Source organism: Haliotis asinina, chromosome 14, assembly GCF_037392515.1.
Source record: "Haliotis asinina isolate JCU_RB_2024 chromosome 14, JCU_Hal_asi_v2, whole genome shotgun sequence".
In the NCBI taxonomy this organism is placed as follows: Eukaryota; Metazoa; Mollusca; class Gastropoda; order Lepetellida; family Haliotidae; genus Haliotis; species Haliotis asinina.
Genome location: NC_090293.1, coordinates 25769278 through 25790477, shown reverse-complemented (window position 1 = coordinate 25790477; position 21200 = coordinate 25769278). Strand labels below are relative to the sequence as shown.

The 21200-nt window shown below is 42.4% G+C and overlaps 48 non-coding genes across 48 annotated transcripts; all 48 read right to left on the bottom strand.

Annotated features, from left to right (window-relative positions):
* Positions 1-308: 308 nt before the first annotated feature.
* On the bottom strand, positions 309-380 carry Trnaq-uug (transfer RNA glutamine (anticodon UUG)). The gene has a single exon. It is a non-coding gene; the product is annotated as a tRNA-Gln (tRNA).
* A 264-nt stretch (positions 381-644) lies between these two features.
* Trnaq-cug (transfer RNA glutamine (anticodon CUG)) lies at positions 645-716 on the bottom strand. The gene has a single exon. It is a non-coding gene; the product is annotated as a tRNA-Gln (tRNA).
* A 459-nt stretch (positions 717-1175) lies between these two features.
* Positions 1176-1247, bottom strand: Trnaq-uug (transfer RNA glutamine (anticodon UUG)). Its single transcript has one exon. It is a non-coding gene; the product is annotated as a tRNA-Gln (tRNA).
* Positions 1248-1511: 264 nt separating this feature from the next.
* Trnaq-cug (transfer RNA glutamine (anticodon CUG)) lies at positions 1512-1583 on the bottom strand. The gene has a single exon. It is a non-coding gene; the product is annotated as a tRNA-Gln (tRNA).
* A 463-nt stretch (positions 1584-2046) lies between these two features.
* Trnaq-uug (transfer RNA glutamine (anticodon UUG)) lies at positions 2047-2118 on the bottom strand. The gene has a single exon. It is a non-coding gene; the product is annotated as a tRNA-Gln (tRNA).
* Positions 2119-2382: 264 nt separating this feature from the next.
* On the bottom strand, positions 2383-2454 carry Trnaq-cug (transfer RNA glutamine (anticodon CUG)). Its single transcript has one exon. It is a non-coding gene; the product is annotated as a tRNA-Gln (tRNA).
* A 459-nt stretch (positions 2455-2913) lies between these two features.
* Trnaq-uug (transfer RNA glutamine (anticodon UUG)) lies at positions 2914-2985 on the bottom strand. The gene has a single exon. It is a non-coding gene; the product is annotated as a tRNA-Gln (tRNA).
* Positions 2986-3249: 264 nt separating this feature from the next.
* Trnaq-cug (transfer RNA glutamine (anticodon CUG)) lies at positions 3250-3321 on the bottom strand. The gene has a single exon. It is a non-coding gene; the product is annotated as a tRNA-Gln (tRNA).
* A 459-nt stretch (positions 3322-3780) lies between these two features.
* On the bottom strand, positions 3781-3852 carry Trnaq-uug (transfer RNA glutamine (anticodon UUG)). The gene has a single exon. It is a non-coding gene; the product is annotated as a tRNA-Gln (tRNA).
* Positions 3853-4116: 264 nt separating this feature from the next.
* Trnaq-cug (transfer RNA glutamine (anticodon CUG)) lies at positions 4117-4188 on the bottom strand. Its single transcript has one exon. It is a non-coding gene; the product is annotated as a tRNA-Gln (tRNA).
* A 471-nt stretch (positions 4189-4659) lies between these two features.
* Trnaq-uug (transfer RNA glutamine (anticodon UUG)) lies at positions 4660-4731 on the bottom strand. The gene has a single exon. It is a non-coding gene; the product is annotated as a tRNA-Gln (tRNA).
* A 264-nt stretch (positions 4732-4995) lies between these two features.
* Positions 4996-5067, bottom strand: Trnaq-cug (transfer RNA glutamine (anticodon CUG)). The gene has a single exon. It is a non-coding gene; the product is annotated as a tRNA-Gln (tRNA).
* Positions 5068-5526: 459 nt separating this feature from the next.
* Trnaq-uug (transfer RNA glutamine (anticodon UUG)) lies at positions 5527-5598 on the bottom strand. The gene has a single exon. It is a non-coding gene; the product is annotated as a tRNA-Gln (tRNA).
* A 264-nt stretch (positions 5599-5862) lies between these two features.
* On the bottom strand, positions 5863-5934 carry Trnaq-cug (transfer RNA glutamine (anticodon CUG)). The gene has a single exon. It is a non-coding gene; the product is annotated as a tRNA-Gln (tRNA).
* A 459-nt stretch (positions 5935-6393) lies between these two features.
* Trnaq-uug (transfer RNA glutamine (anticodon UUG)) lies at positions 6394-6465 on the bottom strand. Its single transcript has one exon. It is a non-coding gene; the product is annotated as a tRNA-Gln (tRNA).
* A 264-nt stretch (positions 6466-6729) lies between these two features.
* On the bottom strand, positions 6730-6801 carry Trnaq-cug (transfer RNA glutamine (anticodon CUG)). The gene has a single exon. It is a non-coding gene; the product is annotated as a tRNA-Gln (tRNA).
* A 471-nt stretch (positions 6802-7272) lies between these two features.
* On the bottom strand, positions 7273-7344 carry Trnaq-uug (transfer RNA glutamine (anticodon UUG)). The gene has a single exon. It is a non-coding gene; the product is annotated as a tRNA-Gln (tRNA).
* A 264-nt stretch (positions 7345-7608) lies between these two features.
* Positions 7609-7680, bottom strand: Trnaq-cug (transfer RNA glutamine (anticodon CUG)). Its single transcript has one exon. It is a non-coding gene; the product is annotated as a tRNA-Gln (tRNA).
* Positions 7681-8151: 471 nt separating this feature from the next.
* Trnaq-uug (transfer RNA glutamine (anticodon UUG)) lies at positions 8152-8223 on the bottom strand. The gene has a single exon. It is a non-coding gene; the product is annotated as a tRNA-Gln (tRNA).
* Positions 8224-8487: 264 nt separating this feature from the next.
* Trnaq-cug (transfer RNA glutamine (anticodon CUG)) lies at positions 8488-8559 on the bottom strand. Its single transcript has one exon. It is a non-coding gene; the product is annotated as a tRNA-Gln (tRNA).
* Positions 8560-9018: 459 nt separating this feature from the next.
* Trnaq-uug (transfer RNA glutamine (anticodon UUG)) lies at positions 9019-9090 on the bottom strand. The gene has a single exon. It is a non-coding gene; the product is annotated as a tRNA-Gln (tRNA).
* A 264-nt stretch (positions 9091-9354) lies between these two features.
* Trnaq-cug (transfer RNA glutamine (anticodon CUG)) lies at positions 9355-9426 on the bottom strand. The gene has a single exon. It is a non-coding gene; the product is annotated as a tRNA-Gln (tRNA).
* A 471-nt stretch (positions 9427-9897) lies between these two features.
* Positions 9898-9969, bottom strand: Trnaq-uug (transfer RNA glutamine (anticodon UUG)). The gene has a single exon. It is a non-coding gene; the product is annotated as a tRNA-Gln (tRNA).
* A 264-nt stretch (positions 9970-10233) lies between these two features.
* On the bottom strand, positions 10234-10305 carry Trnaq-cug (transfer RNA glutamine (anticodon CUG)). Its single transcript has one exon. It is a non-coding gene; the product is annotated as a tRNA-Gln (tRNA).
* Positions 10306-10776: 471 nt separating this feature from the next.
* Trnaq-uug (transfer RNA glutamine (anticodon UUG)) lies at positions 10777-10848 on the bottom strand. Its single transcript has one exon. It is a non-coding gene; the product is annotated as a tRNA-Gln (tRNA).
* Positions 10849-11112: 264 nt separating this feature from the next.
* Trnaq-cug (transfer RNA glutamine (anticodon CUG)) lies at positions 11113-11184 on the bottom strand. Its single transcript has one exon. It is a non-coding gene; the product is annotated as a tRNA-Gln (tRNA).
* Positions 11185-11655: 471 nt separating this feature from the next.
* On the bottom strand, positions 11656-11727 carry Trnaq-uug (transfer RNA glutamine (anticodon UUG)). Its single transcript has one exon. It is a non-coding gene; the product is annotated as a tRNA-Gln (tRNA).
* Positions 11728-11991: 264 nt separating this feature from the next.
* Positions 11992-12063, bottom strand: Trnaq-cug (transfer RNA glutamine (anticodon CUG)). The gene has a single exon. It is a non-coding gene; the product is annotated as a tRNA-Gln (tRNA).
* Positions 12064-12522: 459 nt separating this feature from the next.
* On the bottom strand, positions 12523-12594 carry Trnaq-uug (transfer RNA glutamine (anticodon UUG)). The gene has a single exon. It is a non-coding gene; the product is annotated as a tRNA-Gln (tRNA).
* Positions 12595-12858: 264 nt separating this feature from the next.
* On the bottom strand, positions 12859-12930 carry Trnaq-cug (transfer RNA glutamine (anticodon CUG)). The gene has a single exon. It is a non-coding gene; the product is annotated as a tRNA-Gln (tRNA).
* A 461-nt stretch (positions 12931-13391) lies between these two features.
* On the bottom strand, positions 13392-13463 carry Trnaq-uug (transfer RNA glutamine (anticodon UUG)). Its single transcript has one exon. It is a non-coding gene; the product is annotated as a tRNA-Gln (tRNA).
* A 264-nt stretch (positions 13464-13727) lies between these two features.
* On the bottom strand, positions 13728-13799 carry Trnaq-cug (transfer RNA glutamine (anticodon CUG)). The gene has a single exon. It is a non-coding gene; the product is annotated as a tRNA-Gln (tRNA).
* Positions 13800-14270: 471 nt separating this feature from the next.
* On the bottom strand, positions 14271-14342 carry Trnaq-uug (transfer RNA glutamine (anticodon UUG)). Its single transcript has one exon. It is a non-coding gene; the product is annotated as a tRNA-Gln (tRNA).
* A 264-nt stretch (positions 14343-14606) lies between these two features.
* Positions 14607-14678, bottom strand: Trnaq-cug (transfer RNA glutamine (anticodon CUG)). The gene has a single exon. It is a non-coding gene; the product is annotated as a tRNA-Gln (tRNA).
* A 462-nt stretch (positions 14679-15140) lies between these two features.
* On the bottom strand, positions 15141-15212 carry Trnaq-uug (transfer RNA glutamine (anticodon UUG)). The gene has a single exon. It is a non-coding gene; the product is annotated as a tRNA-Gln (tRNA).
* A 264-nt stretch (positions 15213-15476) lies between these two features.
* On the bottom strand, positions 15477-15548 carry Trnaq-cug (transfer RNA glutamine (anticodon CUG)). Its single transcript has one exon. It is a non-coding gene; the product is annotated as a tRNA-Gln (tRNA).
* Positions 15549-16019: 471 nt separating this feature from the next.
* Trnaq-uug (transfer RNA glutamine (anticodon UUG)) lies at positions 16020-16091 on the bottom strand. Its single transcript has one exon. It is a non-coding gene; the product is annotated as a tRNA-Gln (tRNA).
* Positions 16092-16355: 264 nt separating this feature from the next.
* On the bottom strand, positions 16356-16427 carry Trnaq-cug (transfer RNA glutamine (anticodon CUG)). The gene has a single exon. It is a non-coding gene; the product is annotated as a tRNA-Gln (tRNA).
* A 462-nt stretch (positions 16428-16889) lies between these two features.
* On the bottom strand, positions 16890-16961 carry Trnaq-uug (transfer RNA glutamine (anticodon UUG)). The gene has a single exon. It is a non-coding gene; the product is annotated as a tRNA-Gln (tRNA).
* A 264-nt stretch (positions 16962-17225) lies between these two features.
* Trnaq-cug (transfer RNA glutamine (anticodon CUG)) lies at positions 17226-17297 on the bottom strand. Its single transcript has one exon. It is a non-coding gene; the product is annotated as a tRNA-Gln (tRNA).
* A 460-nt stretch (positions 17298-17757) lies between these two features.
* Positions 17758-17829, bottom strand: Trnaq-uug (transfer RNA glutamine (anticodon UUG)). The gene has a single exon. It is a non-coding gene; the product is annotated as a tRNA-Gln (tRNA).
* A 264-nt stretch (positions 17830-18093) lies between these two features.
* Trnaq-cug (transfer RNA glutamine (anticodon CUG)) lies at positions 18094-18165 on the bottom strand. The gene has a single exon. It is a non-coding gene; the product is annotated as a tRNA-Gln (tRNA).
* A 462-nt stretch (positions 18166-18627) lies between these two features.
* Trnaq-uug (transfer RNA glutamine (anticodon UUG)) lies at positions 18628-18699 on the bottom strand. The gene has a single exon. It is a non-coding gene; the product is annotated as a tRNA-Gln (tRNA).
* A 264-nt stretch (positions 18700-18963) lies between these two features.
* Trnaq-cug (transfer RNA glutamine (anticodon CUG)) lies at positions 18964-19035 on the bottom strand. Its single transcript has one exon. It is a non-coding gene; the product is annotated as a tRNA-Gln (tRNA).
* Positions 19036-19506: 471 nt separating this feature from the next.
* Trnaq-uug (transfer RNA glutamine (anticodon UUG)) lies at positions 19507-19578 on the bottom strand. Its single transcript has one exon. It is a non-coding gene; the product is annotated as a tRNA-Gln (tRNA).
* Positions 19579-19842: 264 nt separating this feature from the next.
* Trnaq-cug (transfer RNA glutamine (anticodon CUG)) lies at positions 19843-19914 on the bottom strand. Its single transcript has one exon. It is a non-coding gene; the product is annotated as a tRNA-Gln (tRNA).
* A 462-nt stretch (positions 19915-20376) lies between these two features.
* Trnaq-uug (transfer RNA glutamine (anticodon UUG)) lies at positions 20377-20448 on the bottom strand. Its single transcript has one exon. It is a non-coding gene; the product is annotated as a tRNA-Gln (tRNA).
* A 264-nt stretch (positions 20449-20712) lies between these two features.
* Trnaq-cug (transfer RNA glutamine (anticodon CUG)) lies at positions 20713-20784 on the bottom strand. The gene has a single exon. It is a non-coding gene; the product is annotated as a tRNA-Gln (tRNA).
* Between the last annotated feature and the right edge of the window lie 416 nt (positions 20785-21200).

Here is a 21200-nt window from a genome sequence, read left to right as displayed (position 1 = left end):
CTACGCAATAAGGTACCTCACAAAGTCAATCAGCGGGGCGTTTCGTCTTAATTTCATCTCTGTCTATTCTCTGCCTTCAGATCTTGACATTTCTATTTAATGGGGACATTACTTCTGACCGAATGTTGACGTTTGCTTCTCAATGGAGAAAATAAAATGTGTTATGTATACAATTATATTGCAGGCGCTTTCGTTGGTTTATATACCCCCAACATCATCAATGAGAATGACCTTCCTTTCGTTGAAGTCATCAGTGGCTATCTTACGTGCATTTGGGCCAATTTGACAATGTTCTGCTGCAAAAATATAGGTCCCACCGAGATTTGAACTCGGATCGCTGGATTCAAAGTCCAGAGTGCTAACCATTACACCATGGGACCAGTTGACAGCTTAGCCTGATAGATATGGATCATTTTCCAGTTAAGCTAAGAGGAAGTATCTGGGGACACACACATGTTGTTATCCTACATTAGATTGTGGACTGGGAGAAACCCTTCAAATGGAATAATATTAGGCATTGGATTTGGGTGTGATGTAGAGGTGTAAAGGTACTTTGCCCCGGCCAGTGTAGTCTTCTCATTCAGTATGCTTTGTTTCCTACATCCCAATCAAAATGAATTAAAATCTTGCTAAAAAACAGCAGTAGGTCCTACCGAGATTTGAACTCGGATCGCTGGATTCAGAGTCCAGAGTGCTAACCATTACACCATAGGACCGTACATCACAATACCAAAGTCTTAAGTATTACAAACTTACTGATAATCCCTTCCCTTGAGATTGGCGTGACTGAGCCACTGTGACGCCTGCATGTGCGACTTGTCAAGGTGTAGTTGTGGTGTGGAGCATGTGCTACATTGTCAGGACGTAGACACTACGCAATAAGGTACCTCACAAAGTCAATCAGCGGGGCGTTTCGTCTTAATTTCATCTCTATCTATTCTCTGCCTTCAGATCTTGACATTTCTATTTGAATGGGGACATTACTTCTGACCGAATGTTGACGTTTCCTTCCCAATGGAGAAATGTGTTATGTAAAACAATTATATTGCAGGCGCTTTGGTTGGTTTATATACCCCCAACATCATCAATGAGAATGACCTTCCTTTCGTTGAAGTCATCAGTGGCTATCTTACGTGCATTTGGGCCAATTTGACAATGTTCTGCTGCAAAAATATAGGTCCCACCGAGATTTGAACTCGGATCGCTGGATTCAAAGTCCAGAGTGCTAACCATTACACCATGGGACCAGTTGACAGCTTAGCCTAATAGATATGGATCATTTTCCAGTTAAGCTAAGAGGAAGTATCTGGGGACACACACATGTTGTTATCCTACATTAGATTGTGGACTGGGAGAAACCCTTCAAATGGAATAATATTAGGCATTGGATTTGGGTGTGATGTAGAGGTGTAAAGGTAGTTTGTCCCGGCCAGTGTAGTCTTCTCATTCAGTAGGCTTTGTTTCCTACGTCCCAATCAAAATGAATTAAAATCTTGCTAAAAAACAGCAGTAGGTCCTACCGAGATTTGAACTCGGATCGCTGGATTCAGAGTCCAGAGTGCTAATCATTACACCATAGGACCGCACATCACAATACCAAAGTCTTAAGCATTACAAACTTACTGATAATCCCTTCCCTTGAGATTGGCGTGACTGAGCCACTGTGACGCCTGCATGTGCGACTTGTCAAGGTGTAGTTGTGGTGTGGAGCATGTGCTACATTGTCAGGACGTAGACACTACGCAATAAGGTACCTCACAAAGTCAATCAGCGGGGCGTTTCGTCTTAATTTCATCTCTGTCTATTCTCTGCCTTCAGATCTTGACATTTCTATTTAATGGGGACATTACTTCTGACCGAATGTTGACGTTTGCTTCTCAATGGAGAAAATAAAATGTGTTATGTATACAATTATATTGCAGGCGCTTTCGTTGGTTTATATACCCCCAACATCATCAATGAGAATGACCTTCCTTTCGTTGAAGTCATCAGTGGCTATCTTACGTGCATTTGGGCCAATTTGACAATGTTCTGCTGCAAAAATATAGGTCCCACCGAGATTTGAACTCGGATCGCTGGATTCAAAGTCCAGAGTGCTAACCATTACACCATGGGACCAGTTGACAGCTTAGCCTAATAGATAGGGATCATTTTCCAGTTAAGCTAAGAGGAAGTATCTGGGGACACACACATGTTGTTATCCTACATTAGATTGTGGACTGGGAGAAACCCTTCAAATGGAATAATATTAGGCATTGGATTTGGGTGTGATGTAGAGGTGTAAAGGTAGTTTGCCCCGGCCAGTGTAGTCTTCTCATTCAGTAGGCTTTGTTTCCTACGTCCCAATCAAAATGAATTAAAATCTTGCTAAAAAACAGCAGTAGGTCCTACCGAGATTTGAACTCGGATCGCTGGATTCAGAGTCCAGAGTGCTAATCATTACACCATAGGACCGCACATCACAATACCAAAGTCTTAAGCATTACAAACTTACTGATAATCCCTTCCCTTGAGATTGGCGTGACTGAGCCACTGTGACGCCTGCATGTGCGACTTGTCAAGGTGTAGTTGTGGTGTGGAGCATGTGCTACATTGTCAGGACGTAGATACTACGCAATAAGGTACCTCACAAAGTCAATCAGCGGGGCGTTTCGTCTTAATTTCATCTCTGTCTATTCTCTGCCTTCAGATCTTGACATTTCTATTTAAATGGGGACATTACTTCTGACCGAATGTTGACGTTTGCTTCCCAATGGAGAAATGTGTTATGTAAAACAATTATATTGCAGGCGCTTTGGTTGGTTTATATACCCCCAACATCATCAATGAGAATGACCTGCCTTTCGTTGAAGTCATCAGTGGCTATCTTACGTGCATTTGGGCCAATTTGACAATGTTCTGCTGCAAAAATATAGGTCCCACCGAGATTTGAACTCGGATCGCTGGATTCAAAGTCCAGAGTGCTAACCATTACACCATGGGACCAGTTGACAGCTTAGCCTGATAGATATGGATCATTTTCCAGTTAAGCTAAGAGGAAGTATCTGGGGACACACACATGTTGTTATCCTACATTAGATTGTGGACTGGGAGAAACCCTTCAAATGGAATAATATTAGGCATTGGATTTGGGTGTGATGTAGAGGTGTAAAGGTACTTTGCCCCGGCCAGTGTAGTCTTCTCATTCAGTATGCTTTGTTTCCTACATCCCAATCAAAATGAATTAAAATCTTGCTAAAAACCAGCAGTAGGTCCTACCGAGATTTGAACTCGGATCGCTGGATTCAGAGTCCAGAGTGCTAATCATTACACCATAGGACCGCACATCACAATACCAAAGTCTTAAGCATTACAAACTTACTGATAATCCCTTCCCTTGAGATTGGCGTGACTGAGCCACTGTGACGCCTGCATGTGCGACTTGTCAAGGTGTAGTTGTGGTGTGGAGCATGTGCTACATTGTCAGGACGTAGACACTACGCAATAAGGTACCTCACAAAGTCAATCAGCGGGGCGTTTCGTCTTAATTTCATCTCTGTCTATTCTCTGCCTTCAGATCTTGACATTTCTATTTGAATGGGGACATTACTTCTGACCGAATGTTGACGTTTCCTTCCCAATGGAGAAATGTGTTATGTAAAACAATTATATTGCAGGCGCTTTGGTTGGTTTATATACCCCCAACATCATCAATGAGAATGACCTGCCTTTCGTTGAAGTCATCAGTGGCTATCTTACGTGCATTTGGGCCAATTTGACAATGTTCTGCTGCAAAAATATAGGTCCCACCGAGATTTGAACTCGGATCGCTGGATTCAAAGTCCAGAGTGCTAACCATTACACCATGGGACCAGTTGACAGCTTAGCCTAATAGATATGGATCATTTTCCAGTTAAGCTAAGAGGAAGTATCTGGGGACACACACATGTTGTTATCCTACATTAGATTGTGGACTGGGAGAAACCCTTCAAATGGAATAATATTAGGCATTGGATTTGGGTGTGATGTAGAGGTGTAAAGGTACTTTGCCCCGGCCAGTGTAGTCTTCTCATTCAGTATGCTTTGTTTCCTACATCCCAATCAAAATGAATTAAAATCTTGCTAAAAAACAGCAGTAGGTCCTACCGAGATTTGAACTCGGATCGCTGGATTCAGAGTCCAGAGTGCTAATCATTACACCATAGGACCGCACATCACAATACCAAAGTCTTAAGCATTACAAACTTACTGATAATCCCTTCCCTTGAGATTGGCGTGACTGAGCCACTGTGACGCCTGCTAAATTCCATGTGCGACTTGTCAAGGTGTAGTTGTGGTGTGGAGCATGTGCTACATTGTCAGGACGTAGATACTACGCAATAAGGTACCTCACAAAGTCAATCAGCGGGGCGTTTCGTCTTAATTTCATCTCTGTCTATTCTCTGCCTTCAGATCTTGACATTTCTATTTAATGGGGACATTACTTCTGACCGAATGTTGACGTTTGCTTCTCAATGGAGAAAATAAAATGTGTTATGTATACAATTATATTGCAGGCGCTTTGGTTGGTTTATATACCCCCAACATCATCAATGAGAATGACCTTCCTTTCGTTGAAGTCATCAGTGGCTATCTTACGTGCATTTGGGCCAATTTGACAATGTTCTGCTGCAAAAATATAGGTCCCACCGAGATTTGAACTCGGATCGCTGGATTCAAAGTCCAGAGTGCTAACCATTACACCATGGGACCAGTTGACAGCTTAGCCTAATAGATAGGGATCATTTTCCAGTTAAGCTAAGAGGAAGTATCTGGGGACACACACATGTTGTTATCCTACATTAGATTGTGGACTGGGAGAAACCCTTCAAATGGAATAATATTAGGCATTGGATTTGGGTGTGATGTAGAGGTGTAAAGGTAGTTTGCCCCGGCCAGTGTAGTCTTCTCATTCAGTAGGCTTTGTTTCCTACGTCCCAATCAAAATGAATTAAAATCTTGCTAAAAAACAGCAGTAGGTCCTACCGAGATTTGAACTCGGATCGCTGGATTCAGAGTCCAGAGTGCTAATCATTACACCATAGGACCGCACATCACAATACCAAAGTCTTAAGCATTACAAACTTACTGATAATCCCTTCCCTTGAGATTGGCGTGACTGAGCCACTGTGACGCCTGCATGTGCGACTTGTCAAGGTGTAGTTGTGGTGTGGAGCATGTGCTACATTGTCAGGACGTAGATACTACGCAATAAGGTACCTCACAAAGTCAATCAGCGGGGCGTTTCGTCTTAATTTCATCTCTGTCTATTCTCTGCCTTCAGATCTTGACATTTCTATTTAAATGGGGACATTACTTCTGACCGAATGTTGACGTTTGCTTCCCAATGGAGAAATGTGTTATGTAAAACAATTATATTGCAGGCGCTTTGGTTGGTTTATATACCCCCAACATCATCAATGAGAATGACCTGCCTTTCGTTGAAGTCATCAGTGGCTATCTTACGTGCATTTGGGCCAATTTGACAATGTTCTGCTGCAAAAATATAGGTCCCACCGAGATTTGAACTCGGATCGCTGGATTCAAAGTCCAGAGTGCTAACCATTACACCATGGGACCAGTTGACAGCTTAGCCTGATAGATATGGATCATTTTCCAGTTAAGCTAAGAGGAAGTATCTGGGGACACACACATGTTGTTATCCTACATTAGATTGTGGACTGGGAGAAACCCTTCAAATGGAATAATATTAGGCATTGGATTTGGGTGTGATGTAGAGGTGTAAAGGTACTTTGCCCCGGCCAGTGTAGTCTTCTCATTCAGTATGCTTTGTTTCCTACATCCCAATCAAAATGAATTAAAATCTTGCTAAAAACCAGCAGTAGGTCCTACCGAGATTTGAACTCGGATCGCTGGATTCAGAGTCCAGAGTGCTAATCATTACACCATAGGACCGCACATCACAATACCAAAGTCTTAAGCATTACAAACTTACTGATAATCCCTTCCCTTGAGATTGGCGTGACTGAGCCACTGTGACGCCTGCATGTGCGACTTGTCAAGGTGTAGTTGTGGTGTGGAGCATGTGCTACATTGTCAGGACGTAGACACTACGCAATAAGGTACCTCACAAAGTCAATCAGCGGGGCGTTTCGTCTTAATTTCATCTCTGTCTATTCTCTGCCTTCAGATCTTGACATTTCTATTTGAATGGGGACATTACTTCTGACCGAATGTTGACGTTTCCTTCCCAATGGAGAAATGTGTTATGTAAAACAATTATATTGCAGGCGCTTTGGTTGGTTTATATACCCCCAACATCATCAATGAGAATGACCTGCCTTTCGTTGAAGTCATCAGTGGCTATCTTACGTGCATTTGGGCCAATTTGACAATGTTCTGCTGCAAAAATATAGGTCCCACCGAGATTTGAACTCGGATCGCTGGATTCAAAGTCCAGAGTGCTAACCATTACACCATGGGACCAGTTGACAGCTTAGCCTAATAGATATGGATCATTTTCCAGTTAAGCTAAGAGGAAGTATCTGGGGACACACACATGTTGTTATCCTACATTAGATTGTGGACTGGGAGAAACCCTTCAAATGGAATAATATTAGGCATTGGATTTGGGTGTGATGTAGAGGTGTAAAGGTACTTTGCCCCGGCCAGTGTAGTCTTCTCATTCAGTATGCTTTGTTTCCTACATCCCAATCAAAATGAATTAAAATCTTGCTAAAAAACAGCAGTAGGTCCTACCGAGATTTGAACTCGGATCGCTGGATTCAGAGTCCAGAGTGCTAATCATTACACCATAGGACCGCACATCACAATACCAAAGTCTTAAGCATTACAAACTTACTGATAATCCCTTCCCTTGAGATTGGCGTGACTGAGCCACTGTGACGCCTGCTAAATTCCATGTGCGACTTGTCAAGGTGTAGTTGTGGTGTGGAGCATGTGCTACATTGTCAGGACGTAGATACTACGCAATAAGGTACCTCACAAAGTCAATCAGCGGGGCGTTTCGTCTTAATTTCATCTCTGTCTATTCTCTGCCTTCAGATCTTGACATTTCTATTTAATGGGGACATTACTTCTGACCGAATGTTGACGTTTGCTTCTCAATGGAGAAAATAAAATGTGTTATGTATACAATTATATTGCAGGCGCTTTGGTTGGTTTATATACCCCCAACATCATCAATGAGAATGACCTTCCTTTCGTTGAAGTCATCAGTGGCTATCTTACGTGCATTTGGGCCAATTTGACAATGTTCTGCTGCAAAAATATAGGTCCCACCGAGATTTGAACTCGGATCGCTGGATTCAAAGTCCAGAGTGCTAACCATTACACCATGGGACCAGTTGACAGCTTAGCCTAATAGATAGGGATCATTTTCCAGTTAAGCTAAGAGGAAGTATCTGGGGACACACACATGTTGTTATCCTACATTAGATTGTGGACTGGGAGAAACCCTTCAAATGGAATAATATTAGGCATTGGATTTGGGTGTGATGTAGAGGTGTAAAGGTACTTTGCCCCGGCCAGTGTAGTCTTCTCATTCAGTAGGCTTTGTTTCCTACATCCCAATCAAAATGAATTAAAATCTTGCTAAAAAACAGCAGTAGGTCCTACCGAGATTTGAACTCGGATCGCTGGATTCAGAGTCCAGAGTGCTAACCATTACACCATAGGACCGCACATCACAATACCAAAGTCTAAAGCATTACAAACTTACTGATAATCCCTTCCCTTGAGATTGGCGTGACTGAACCACTGTGACGCCTGCTAAATTCCATGTGCGACTTGTCAAGGTGTAGTTGTGGTGTGGAGCATGTGCTACATTGTCAGGACGTAGATACTACGCAATAAGGTACCTCACAAAGTCAATCAGCGGGGCGTTTCGTCTTAATTTCATCTCTGTCTATTCTCTGCCTTCAGATCTTGACATTTCTATTTAATGGGGACATTACTTCTGACCGAATGTTGACGTTTGCTTCTCAATGGAGAAAATAAAATGTGTTATGTATACAATTATATTGCAGGCGCTTTGGTTGGTTTATATACCCCCAACATCATCAATGAGAATGACCTTCCTTTCGTTGAAGTCATCAGTGGCTATCTTACGTGCATTTGGGCCAATTTGACAATGTTCTGCTGCAAAAATATAGGTCCCACCGAGATTTGAACTCGGATCGCTGGATTCAAAGTCCAGAGTGCTAACCATTACACCATGGGACCAGTTGACAGCTTAGCCTAATAGATATGGATCATTTTCCAGTTAAGCTAAGAGGAAGTATCTGGGGACACACACATGTTGTTATCCTACATTAGATTGTGGACTGGGAGAAACCCTTCAAATGGAATAATATTAGGCATTGGATTTGGGTGTGATGTAGAGGTGTAAAGGTACTTTGCCCCGGCCAGTGTAGTCTTCTCATTCAGTATGCTTTGTTTCCTACATCCCAATCAAAATGAATTAAAATCTTGCTAAAAACCAGCAGTAGGTCCTACCGAGATTTGAACTCGGATCGCTGGATTCAGAGTCCAGAGTGCTAATCATTACACCATAGGACCGCACATCACAATACCAAAGTCTTAAGCATTACAAACTTACTGATAATCCCTTCCCTTGAGATTGGCGTGACTGAGCCACTGTGACGCCTGCATGTGCGACTTGTCAAGGTGTAGTTGTGGTGTGGAGCATGTGCTACATTGTCAGGACGTAGACACTACGCAATAAGGTACCTCACAAAGTCAATCAGCGGGGCGTTTCGTCTTAATTTCATCTCTGTCTATTCTCTGCCTTCAGATCTTGACATTTCTATTTGAATGGGGACATTACTTCTGACCGAATGTTGACGTTTCCTTCCCAATGGAGAAATGTGTTATGTAAAACAATTATATTGCAGGCGCTTTGGTTGGTTTATATACCCCCAACATCATCAATGAGAATGACCTGCCTTTCGTTGAAGTCATCAGTGGCTATCTTACGTGCATTTGGGCCAATTTGACAATGTTCTGCTGCAAAAATATAGGTCCCACCGAGATTTGAACTCGGATCGCTGGATTCAAAGTCCAGAGTGCTAACCATTACACCATGGGACCAGTTGACAGCTTAGCCTAATAGATATGGATCATTTTCCAGTTAAGCTAAGAGGAAGTATCTGGGGACACACACATGTTGTTATCCTACATTAGATTGTGGACTGGGAGAAACCCTTCAAATGGAATAATATTAGGCATTGGATTTGGGTGTGATGTAGAGGTGTAAAGGTACTTTGCCCCGGCCAGTGTAGTCTTCTCATTCAGTATGCTTTGTTTCCTACATCCCAATCAAAATGAATTAAAATCTTGCTAAAAAACAGCAGTAGGTCCTACCGAGATTTGAACTCGGATCGCTGGATTCAGAGTCCAGAGTGCTAATCATTACACCATAGGACCGCACATCACAATACCAAAGTCTTAAGCATTACAAACTTACTGATAATCCCTTCCCTTGAGATTGGCGTGACTGAGCCACTGTGACGCCTGCTAAATTCCATGTGCGACTTGTCAAGGTGTAGTTGTGGTGTGGAGCATGTGCTACATTGTCAGGACGTAGATACTACGCAATAAGGTACCTCACAAAGTCAATCAGCGGGGCGTTTCGTCTTAATTTCATCTCTGTCTATTCTCTGCCTTCAGATCTTGACATTTCTATTTAATGGGGACATTACTTCTGACCGAATGTTGACGTTTGCTTCTCAATGGAGAAAATAAAATGTGTTATGTATACAATTATATTGCAGGCGCTTTGGTTGGTTTATATACCCCCAACATCATCAATGAGAATGACCTTCCTTTCGTTGAAGTCATCAGTGGCTATCTTACGTGCATTTGGGCCAATTTGACAATGTTCTGCTGCAAAAATATAGGTCCCACCGAGATTTGAACTCGGATCGCTGGATTCAAAGTCCAGAGTGCTAACCATTACACCATGGGACCAGTTGACAGCTTAGCCTAATAGATAGGGATCATTTTCCAGTTAAGCTAAGAGGAAGTATCTGGGGACACACACATGTTGTTATCCTACATTAGATTGTGGACTGGGAGAAACCCTTCAAATGGAATAATATTAGGCATTGGATTTGGGTGTGATGTAGAGGTGTAAAGGTACTTTGCCCCGGCCAGTGTAGTCTTCTCATTCAGTAGGCTTTGTTTCCTACATCCCAATCAAAATGAATTAAAATCTTGCTAAAAAACAGCAGTAGGTCCTACCGAGATTTGAACTCGGATCGCTGGATTCAGAGTCCAGAGTGCTAACCATTACACCATAGGACCGCACATCACAATACCAAAGTCTAAAGCATTACAAACTTACTGATAATCCCTTCCCTTGAGATTGGCGTGACTGAACCACTGTGACGCCTGCTAAATTCCATGTGCGACTTGTCAAGGTGTAGTTGTGGTGTGGAGCATGTGCTACATTGTCAGGACGTAGATACTACGCAATAAGGTACCTCACAAAGTCAATCAGCGGGGCGTTTCGTCTTAATTTCATCTCTGTCTATTCTCTGCCTTCAGATCTTGACATTTCTATTTAATGGGGACATTACTTCTGACCGAATGTTGACGTTTGCTTCTCAATGGAGAAAATAAAATGTGTTATGTATACAATTATATTGCAGGCGCTTTGGTTGGTTTATATACCCCCAACATCATCAATGAGAATGACCTTCCTTTCGTTGAAGTCATCAGTGGCTATCTTACGTGCATTTGGGCCAATTTGACAATGTTCTGCTGCAAAAATATAGGTCCCACCGAGATTTGAACTCGGATCGCTGGATTCAAAGTCCAGAGTGCTAACCATTACACCATGGGACCAGTTGACAGCTTAGCCTAATAGATATGGATCATTTTCCAGTTAAGCTAAGAGGAAGTATCTGGGGACACACACATGTTGTTATCCTACATTAGATTGTGGACTGGGAGAAACCCTTCAAATGGAATAATATTAGGCATTGGATTTGGGTGTGATGTAGAGGTGTAAAGGTAGTTTGCCCCGGCCAGTGTAGTCTTCTCATTCAGTATGCTTTGTTTCCTACGTCCCAATCAAAATGAATTAAAATCTTGCTAAAAACCAGCAGTAGGTCCTACCGAGATTTGAACTCGGATCGCTGGATTCAGAGTCCAGAGTGCTAACCATTACACCATAGGACCGCACATCACAATACCAAAGTCTTAAGCATTACAAACTTACTGATAATCCCTTCCCTTGAGATTGGCGTGACTGAGCCACTGTGACGCCTGCTAAATTCCATGTGCGACTTGTCAAGGTGTAGTTGTGGTGTGGAGCATGTGCTACATTGTCAGGACGTAGATACTACGCAATAAGGTACCTCACAAAGTCAATCAGCGGGGCGTTTCGTCTTAATTTCATCTCTGTCTATTCTCTGCCTTCAGATCTTGACATTTCTATTTAATGGGGACATTACTTCTGACCGAATGTTGACGTTTGCTTCTCAATGGAGAAAATAAAATGTGTTATGTATACAATTGTATTCCAGGTGCTTTCGATGGTTTATATACCCCCAACATCATCAATGAGAATGACCTGCCTTTCGTTGAAGTCATCAGTGGCTATCTTACGTGCATTTGGGCCAATTTGACAATGTTCTGCTGCAAAAATATAGGTCCCACCGAGATTTGAACTCGGATCGCTGGATTCAAAGTCCAGAGTGCTAACCATTACACCATGGGACCAGTTGACAGCTTAGCCTAATAGATATGGATCATTTTCCAGTTAAGCTAAGAGGAAGTATCTGGGGACACACACATGTTGTTATCCTACATTAGATTGTGGACTGGGAGAAACCCTTCAAATGGAATAATATTAGGCATTGGATTTGGGTGTGATGTAGAGGTGTAAAGGTAGTTTGCCCCGGCCAGTGTAGTCTTCTCATTCAGTAGGCTTTGTTTCCTACGTCCCAATCAAAATGAATTAAAATCTTGCTAAAAAACAGCAGTAGGTCCCACCGAGATTTGAACTCGGATCGCTGGATTCAGAGTCCAGAGTGCTAACCATTACACCATAGGACCGCACATCACAATACCAAAGTCTTAAGTATTACAAACTTACTGATAATCCCTTCCCTTGAGATTGGCGTGACTGAGCCACTGTGACGCCTGCATGTGCGACTTGTCAAGGTGTAGTTGTGGTGTGGAGCATGTGCTACATTGTCAGGACGTAGATACTACGCAATAAGGTACCTCACAAAGTCAATCAGCGGGGCGTTTCGTCTTAATTTCATCTCTATCTATTCTCTGCCTTCAGATCTTGACATTTCTATTTGAATGGAGACATTACTTCTGACCGAATGTTGACGTTTCCTTCCCAATGGAGAAATGTGTTATGTAAAACAATTATATTGCAGGCGCTTTGGTTGGTTTATATACCCCCAACATCATCAATGAGAATGACCTTCCTTTCGTTGAAGTCATCAGTGGCTATCTTACGTGCATTTGGGCCAATTTGACAATGTTCTGCTGCAAAAATATAGGTCCCACCGAGATTTGAACTCGGATCGCTGGATTCAAAGTCCAGAGTGCTAACCATTACACCATGGGACCAGTTGACAGCTTAGCCTAATAGATATGGATCATTTTCCAGTTAAGCTAAGAGGAAGTATCTGGGGACACACACATGTTGTTATCCTACATTAGATTGTGGACTGGGAGAAACCCTTCAAATGGAATAATATTAGGCATTGGATTTGGGTGTGATGTAGAGGTGTAAAGGTAGTTTGCCCCGGCCAGTGTAGTCTTCTCATTCAGTATGCTTTGTTTCCTACGTCCCAATCAAAATGAATTAAAATCTTGCTAAAAAACAGCAGTAGGTCCTACCGAGATTTGAACTCGGATCGCTGGATTCAGAGTCCAGAGTGCTAACCATTACACCATAGGACCGCACATCACAATACCAAAGTCTTAAGCATTACAAACTTACTGATAATCCCTTCCCTTGAGATTGGCGTGACTGAGCCACTGTGACGCCTGCATGTGCGACTTGTCAAGGTGTAGTTGTGTGGAGCATGTGCTACATTGTCAGGACGTAGATACTACGCAATAAGGTACCTCACAAAGTCAATCAGCGGGGCGTTTCGTCTTAGTTTCATCTCTGTCTATTCTCTGCCTTCAGATCTTGACATTTCTATTTAATGGGGACATTACTTCTGACCGAATGTTGACGTTTGCTTCTCAATGGAGAAAAAAAAAAAGTCTTATGTATACAATTATATTGCAGGCGCTTTGGTTGGTTTATATACCCCCAACATCATCAATGAGAATGACCTGCCTTTCGTTGAAGTCATCAGTGGCTATCTTACGTGCATTTGGGCCAATTTGACAATGTTCTGCTGCAAAAATACAGGTCCCACCGAGATTTGAACTCGGATCGCTGGATTCAAAGTCCAGAGTGCTAACCATTACACCATGGGACCAGTTGACAGCTTAGCCTAATAGATATGGATCATTTTCCAGTTAAGCTAAGAGGAAGTATCTGGGAACACACACATGTTGTTATCCTACATTAGATTGTGGACTGGGAGAAACCCTTCAAATGGAATAATATTAGGCATTGGATTTGGGTGTGATGTAGAGGTGTAAAGGTAGTTTGCCCCGGCCAGTGTAGTCTTCTCATTCAGTATGCTTTGTTTCCTACATCCCAATCAAAATGAATTAAAATCTTGCTAAAAAACAGCAGTAGGTCCTACCGAGATTTGAACTCGGATCGCTGGATTCAGAGTCCAGAGTGCTAACCATTACACCATAGGACCGCACATCACAATACCAAAGTCTTAAGCATTACAAACTTACTGATAATCCCTTCCCTTGAGATTGGCGTGACTGAGCCACTGTGACGCCTGCTAAATTCCATGTGCGACTTGTCAAGGTGTAGTTGTGGTGTGGAGCATGTGCTACATTGTCAGGACGTAGATACTACGCAATAAGGTACCTCACAAAGTCAATCAGCGGGGCGTTTCGTCTTAGTTTCATCTCTATCTATTCTCTGCCTTCAGATCTTGACATTTCTATTTAATGGGGACATTACTTCTGACCGAATGTTGACGTTTGCTTCTCAATGGAGAAAAAAAAAAGTCTTATGTATGCAATTATATTGCAGGCGCTTTGGTTGGTTTATATACCCCCAACATCATCAATGAGAATGACCTGCCTTTCGTTGAAGTCATCAGTGGCTATCTTACGTGCATTTGGGCCAATTTGACAATGTTCTGCTGCAAAAATATAGGTCCCACCGAGATTTGAACTCGGATCGCTGGATTCAAAGTCCAGAGTGCTAACCATTACACCATGGGACCAGTTGACAGCTTAGCCTAATAGATATGGATCATTTTCCAGTTAAGCTAAGAGGAAGTATCTGGGGACACACACATGTTGTTCTCCTACATTAGATTGTGGACTGGGAGAAACCCTTCAAATGGAATAATATTAGGCATTGGATTTGGGTGTGATGTAGAGGTGTAAAGGTAGTTTGCCCCGGTCAGTGTAGTCTTCTCATTCAGTATGCTTTGTTTCCTACATCCCAATTAAAATGAATTAAAATCTTGCTAAAAAACAGCAGTAGGTCCTACCGAGATTTGAACTCGGATCGCTGGATTCAGAGTCCAGAGTGCTAACCATTACACCATAGGACCGCACATCACAATACCAAAGTCTTAAGCATTACAAACTTACTGATAATCCCTTCCCTTGAGATTGGCGTGACTGAGCCACTGTGACGCCTGCATGTGCGACTTGTCAAGGTGTAGTTGTGGTGTGGAGCATGTGCTACATTGTCAGGACGTAGATACTACGCAATAAGGTACCTCACAAAGTCAATCAGCGGGGCGTTTCGTCTTAATTTCATCTCTATCTATTCTCTGCCTTCAGATCTTGACATTTCTATTTAATGGGGACATTACTTCTGACCGAATGTTGACGTTTGCTTCTCAATGGAGAAAAAAAAAGTCTTATGTATACAATTATATTGCAGGCGCTTTGGTTGGTTTATATACCCCCAACATCATCAATGAGAATGACCTGCCTTTCGTTGAAGTCATCAGTGGCTATCTTACGTGCATTTGGGCCAATTTGACAATGTTCTGCTGCAAAAATATAGGTCCCACCGAGATTTGAACTCGGATCGCTGGATTCAAAGTCCAGAGTGCTAACCATTACACCATGGGACCAGTTGACAGCTTAGCCTAATAGATATGGATCATTTTCCAGTTAAGCTAAGAGGAAGTATCTGGGGACACACACATGTTGTTATCCTACATTAGATTGTGGACTGGGAGAAACCCTTCAAATGGAATAATATTAGGCATTGGATTTGGGTGTGATGTAGAGGTGTAAAGGTAGTTTGTCCCGGCCAGTGTAGTCTTCTCATTCAGTATGCTTTGTTTCCTACATCCCAATCAAAATGAATTAAAATCTTGCTAAAAACCAGCAGTAGGTCCTACCGAGATTTGAACTCGGATCGCTGGATTCAGAGTCCAGAGTGCTAACCATTACACCATAGGACCGCACATCACAATACCAAAGTCTTAAGCATTACAAACTTACTGATAATCCCTTCCCTTGAGATTGGCGTGACTGAGCCACTGTGACGCCTGCTAAATTCCATGTGCGACTTGTCAAGGTGTAGTTGTGGTGTGGAGCATGTGCTACATTGTCAGGACGTAGATACTACGCAATAAGGTACCTCACAAAGTCAATCAGCGGGGCGTTTCGTCTTAATTTCATCTCTGTCTATTCTCTGCCTTCAGATCTTGACATTTCTATTTAATGGGGACATTACTTCTGACCGAATGTTGACGTTTGCTTCTCAATGGAGAAAATAAAATGTGTTATGTATACAATTATATTGCAGGCGCTTTGGTTGGTTTATATACCCCCAACATCATCAATGAGAATGACCTGCCTTTCGTTGAAGTCATCAGTGGCTATCTTACGTGCATTTGGGCCAATTTGACAATGTTCTGCTGCAAAAATATAGGTCCCACCGAGATTTGAACTCGGATCGCTGGATTCAAAGTCCAGAGTGCTAACCATTACACCATGGGACCAGTTGACAGCTTAGCCTAATAGATATGGATCATTTTCCAGTTAAGCTAAGAGGAAGTATCTGGGGACACACACATGTTGTTATCCTACATTAGATTGTGGACTGGGAGAAACCCTTCAAATGGAATAATATTAGGCATTGGATTTGGGTGTGATGTAGAGGTGTAAAGGTAGTTTGCCCCGGCCAGTGTAGTCTTCTCATTCAGTATGCTTTGTTTCCTACATCCCAATCAAAATGAATTAAAATCTTGCTAAAAGACAGCAGTAGGTCCTACCGAGATTTGAACTCGGATCGCTGGATTCAGAGTCCAGAGTGCTAACCATTACACCATAGGACCGCACATCACAATACCAAAGTCTTAAGCATTACAAACTTACTGATAATCCCTTCCCTTGAGATTGGCGTGACTGAGCCACTGTGACGCCTGCATGTGCGACTTGTCAAGGTGTAGTTGTGGTGTGGAGCATGTGCTACATTGTCAGGACGTAGATACTACGCAATAAGGTACCTCACAAAGTCAATCAGCGGGGCGTTTCGTCTTAGTTTCATCTCTATCTATTCTCTGCCTTCAGATCTTGACATTTCTATTTAATGGGGACATTACTTCTGACCGAATGTTGACGTTTGCTTCTCAATGGAGAAAAAAAAAGTCTTATGTATACAATTATATTGCAGGCGCTTTGGTTGGTTTATATACCCCCAACATCATCAATGAGAATGACCTTCCTTTCGTTGAAGTCATCAGTGGCTATCTTACGTGCATTTGGGCCAATTTGACAATGTTCTGCTGCAAAAATATAGGTCCCACCGAGATTTGAACTCGGATCGCTGGATTCAAAGTCCAGAGTGCTAACCATTACACCATGGGACCAGTTGACAGCTTAGCCTAATAGATATGGATCATTTTCCAGTTAAGCTAAGAGGAAGTATCTGGGGACACACACATGTTGTTATCCTACATTAGATTGTGGACTGGGAGAAACCCTTCAAATGGAATAATATTAGGCATTGGATTTGGGTGTGATGTAGAGGTGTAAAGGTAGTTTGCCCCGGCCAGTGTAGTCTTCTCATTCAGTATGCTTTGTTTCCTACATCCCAATCAAAATGAATTAAAATCTTGCTAAAAAACAGCAGTAGGTCCTACCGAGATTTGAACTCGGATCGCTGGATTCAGAGTCCAGAGTGCTAACCATTACACCATAGGACCGCACATCACAATACCAAAGTCTTAAGCATTACAAACTTACTGATAATCCCTTCCCTTGAGATTGGCGTGACTGAGCCACTGTGACGCCTGCATGTGCGACTTGTCAAGGTGTAGTTGTGTGGAGCATGTGCTACATTGTCAGGACGTAGATACTACGCAATAAGGTACCTCACAAAGTCAATCAGCGGGGCGTTTCGTCTTAGTTTCATCTCTATCTATTCTCTGCCTTCAGATCTTGACATTTCTATTTAATGGGGACATTACTTCTGACCGAATGTTGACGTTTGCTTCTCAATGGAGAAAAAAAAAAGTCTTATGTATGCAATTATATTGCAGGCGCTTTGGTTGGTTTATATACCCCCAACATCATCAATGAGAATGACCTGCCTTTCGTTGAAGTCATCAGTGGCTATCTTACGTGCATTTGGGCCAATTTGACAATGTTCTGCTGCAAAAATATAGGTCCCACCGAGATTTGAACTCGGATCGCTGGATTCAAAGTCCAGAGTGCTAACCATTACACCATGGGACCAGTTGACAGCTTAGCCTAATAGATATGGATCATTTTCCAGTTAAGCTAAGAGGAAGTATCTGGGGACACACACATGTTGTTCTCCTACATTAGATTGTGGACTGGGAGAAACCCTTCAAATGGAATAATATTAGGCATTGGATTTGGGTGTGATGTAGAGGTGTAAAGGTAGTTTGCCCCGGTCAGTGTAGTCTTCTCATTCAGTATGCTTTGTTTCCTACATCCCAATTAAAATGAATTAAAATCTTGCTAAAAAACAGCAGTAGGTCCTACCGAGATTTGAACTCGGATCGCTGGATTCAGAGTCCAGAGTGCTAACCATTACACCATAGGACCGCACATCACAATACCAAAGTCTTAAGCATTACAAACTTACTGATAATCCCTTCCCTTGAGATTGGCGTGACTGAGCCACTGTGACGCCTGCATGTGCGACTTGTCAAGGTGTAGTTGTGGTGTGGAGCATGTGCTACATTGTCAGGACGTAGATACTACGCAATAAGGTACCTCACAAAGTCAATCAGCGGGGCGTTTCGTCTTAATTTCATCTCTATCTATTCTCTGCCTTCAGATCTTGACATTTCTATTTAATGGGGACATTACTTCTGACCGAATGTTGACGTTTGCTTCTCAATGGAGAAAAAAAAAGTCTTATGTATACAATTATATTGCAGGCGCTTTGGTTGGTTTATATACCCCCAACATCATCAATGAGAATGACCTGCCTTTCGTTGAAGTCATCAGTGGCTATCTTACGTGCATTTGGGCCAATTTGACAATGTTCTGCTGCAAAAATATAGGTCCCACCGAGATTTGAACTCGGATCGCTGGATTCAAAGTCCAGAGTGCTAACCATTACACCATGGGACCAGTTGACAGCTTAGCCTAATAGATATGGATCATTTTCCAGTTAAGCTAAGAGGAAGTATCTGGGGACACACACATGTTGTTATCCTACATTAGATTGTGGACTGGGAGAAACCCTTCAAATGGAATAATATTAGGCATTGGATTTGGGTGTGATGTAGAGGTGTAAAGGTAGTTTGTCCCGGCCAGTGTAGTCTTCTCATTCAGTATGCTTTGTTTCCTACATCCCAATCAAAATGAATTAAAATCTTGCTAAAAACCAGCAGTAGGTCCTACCGAGATTTGAACTCGGATCGCTGGATTCAGAGTCCAGAGTGCTAACCATTACACCATAGGACCGCACATCACAATACCAAAGTCTTAAGCATTACAAACTTACTGATAATCCCTTCCCTTGAGATTGGCGTGACTGAGCCACTGTGACGCCTGCTAAATTCCATGTGCGACTTGTCAAGGTGTAGTTGTGGTGTGGAGCATGTGCTACATTGTCAGGACGTAGATACTACGCAATAAGGTACCTCACAAAGTCAATCAGCGGGGCGTTTCGTCTTAATTTCATCTCTGTCTATTCTCTGCCTTCAGATCTTGACATTTCTATTTAATGGGGACATTACTTCTGACCGAATGTTGACGTTTGCTTCTCAATGGAGAAAATAAAATGTGTTATGTATACAATTATATTGCAGGCGCTTTGGTTGGTTTATATACCCCCAACATCATCAATGAGAATGACCTGCCTTTCGTTGAAGTCATCAGTGGCTATCTTACGTGCATTTGGGCCAATTTGACAATGTTCTGCTGCAAAAATATAGGTCCCACCGAGATTTGAACTCGGATCGCTGGATTCAAAGTCCAGAGTGCTAACCATTACACCATGGGACCAGTTGACAGCTTAGCCTAATAGATATGGATCATTTTCCAGTTAAGCTAAGAGGAAGTATCTGGGGACACACACATGTTGTTATCCTACATTAGATTGTGGACTGGGAGAAACCCTTCAAATGGAATAATATTAGGCATTGGATTTGGGTGTGATGTAGAGGTGTAAAGGTAGTTTGCCCCGGCCAGTGTAGTCTTCTCATTCAGTATGCTTTGTTTCCTACATCCCAATCAAAATGAATTAAAATCTTGCTAAAAGACAGCAGTAGGTCCTACCGAGATTTGAACTCGGATCGCTGGATTCAGAGTCCAGAGTGCTAACCATTACACCATAGGACCGCACATCACAATACCAAAGTCTTAAGCATTACAAACTTACTGATAATCCCTTCCCTTGAGATTGGCGTGACTGAGCCACTGTGACGCCTGCATGTGCGACTTGTCAAGGTGTAGTTGTGGTGTGGAGCATGTGCTACATTGTCAGGACGTAGATACTACGCAATAAGGTACCTCACAAAGTCAATCAGCGGGGCGTTTCGTCTTAGTTTCATCTCTATCTATTCTCTGCCTTCAGATCTTGACATTTCTATTTAATGGGGACATTACTTCTGACCGAATGTTGACGTTTGCTTCTCAATGGAGAAAAAAAAAGTCTTATGTATACAATTATATTGCAGGCGCTTTGGTTGGTTTATATACCCCCAACATCATCAATGAGAATGACCTTCCTTTCGTTGAAGTCATCAGTGGCTATCTTACGTGCATTTGGGCCAATTTGACAATGTTCTGCTGCAAAAATATAGGTCCCACCGAGATTTGAACTCGGATCGCTGGATTCAAAGTCCAGAGTGCTAACCATTACACCATGGGACCAGTTGACAGCTTAGCCTAATAGATATGGATCATTTTCCAGTTAAGCTAAGAGGAAGTATCTGGGGACACACACATGTTGTTATCCTACATTAGATTGTGGACTGGGAGAAACCCTTCAAATGGAATAATATTAGGCATTGGATTTGGGTGTGATGTAGAGGTGTAAAGGTAGTTTGTCCCGGCCAGTGTAGTCTTCTCATTCAGTATGCTTTGTTTCCTACATCCCAATCAAAATGAATTAAAATCTTGCTAAAAACCAGCAGTAGGTCCTACCGAGATTTGAACTCGGATCGCTGGATTCAGAGTCCAGAGTGCTAACCATTACACCATAGGACCGCACATCACAATACCAAAGTCTTAAGCATTACAAACTTACTGATAATCCCTTCCCTTGAGATTGGCGTGACTGAGCCACTGTGACGCCTGCTAAATTCCATGTGCGACTTGTCAAGGTGTAGTTGTGGTGTGGAGCATGTGCTACATTGTCAGGACGTAGATACTACGCAATAAGGTACCTCACAAAGTCAATCAGCGGGGCGTTTCGTCTTAATTTCATCTCTGTCTATTCTCTGCCTTCAGATCTTGACATTTCTATTTAATGGGGACATTACTTCTGACCGAATGTTGACGTTTGCTTCTCAATGGAGAAAATAAAATGTGTTATGTATACAATTATATTGCAGGCGCTTTGGTTGGTTTATATACCCCCAACATCATCAATGAGAATGACCTGCCTTTCGTTGAAGTCATCA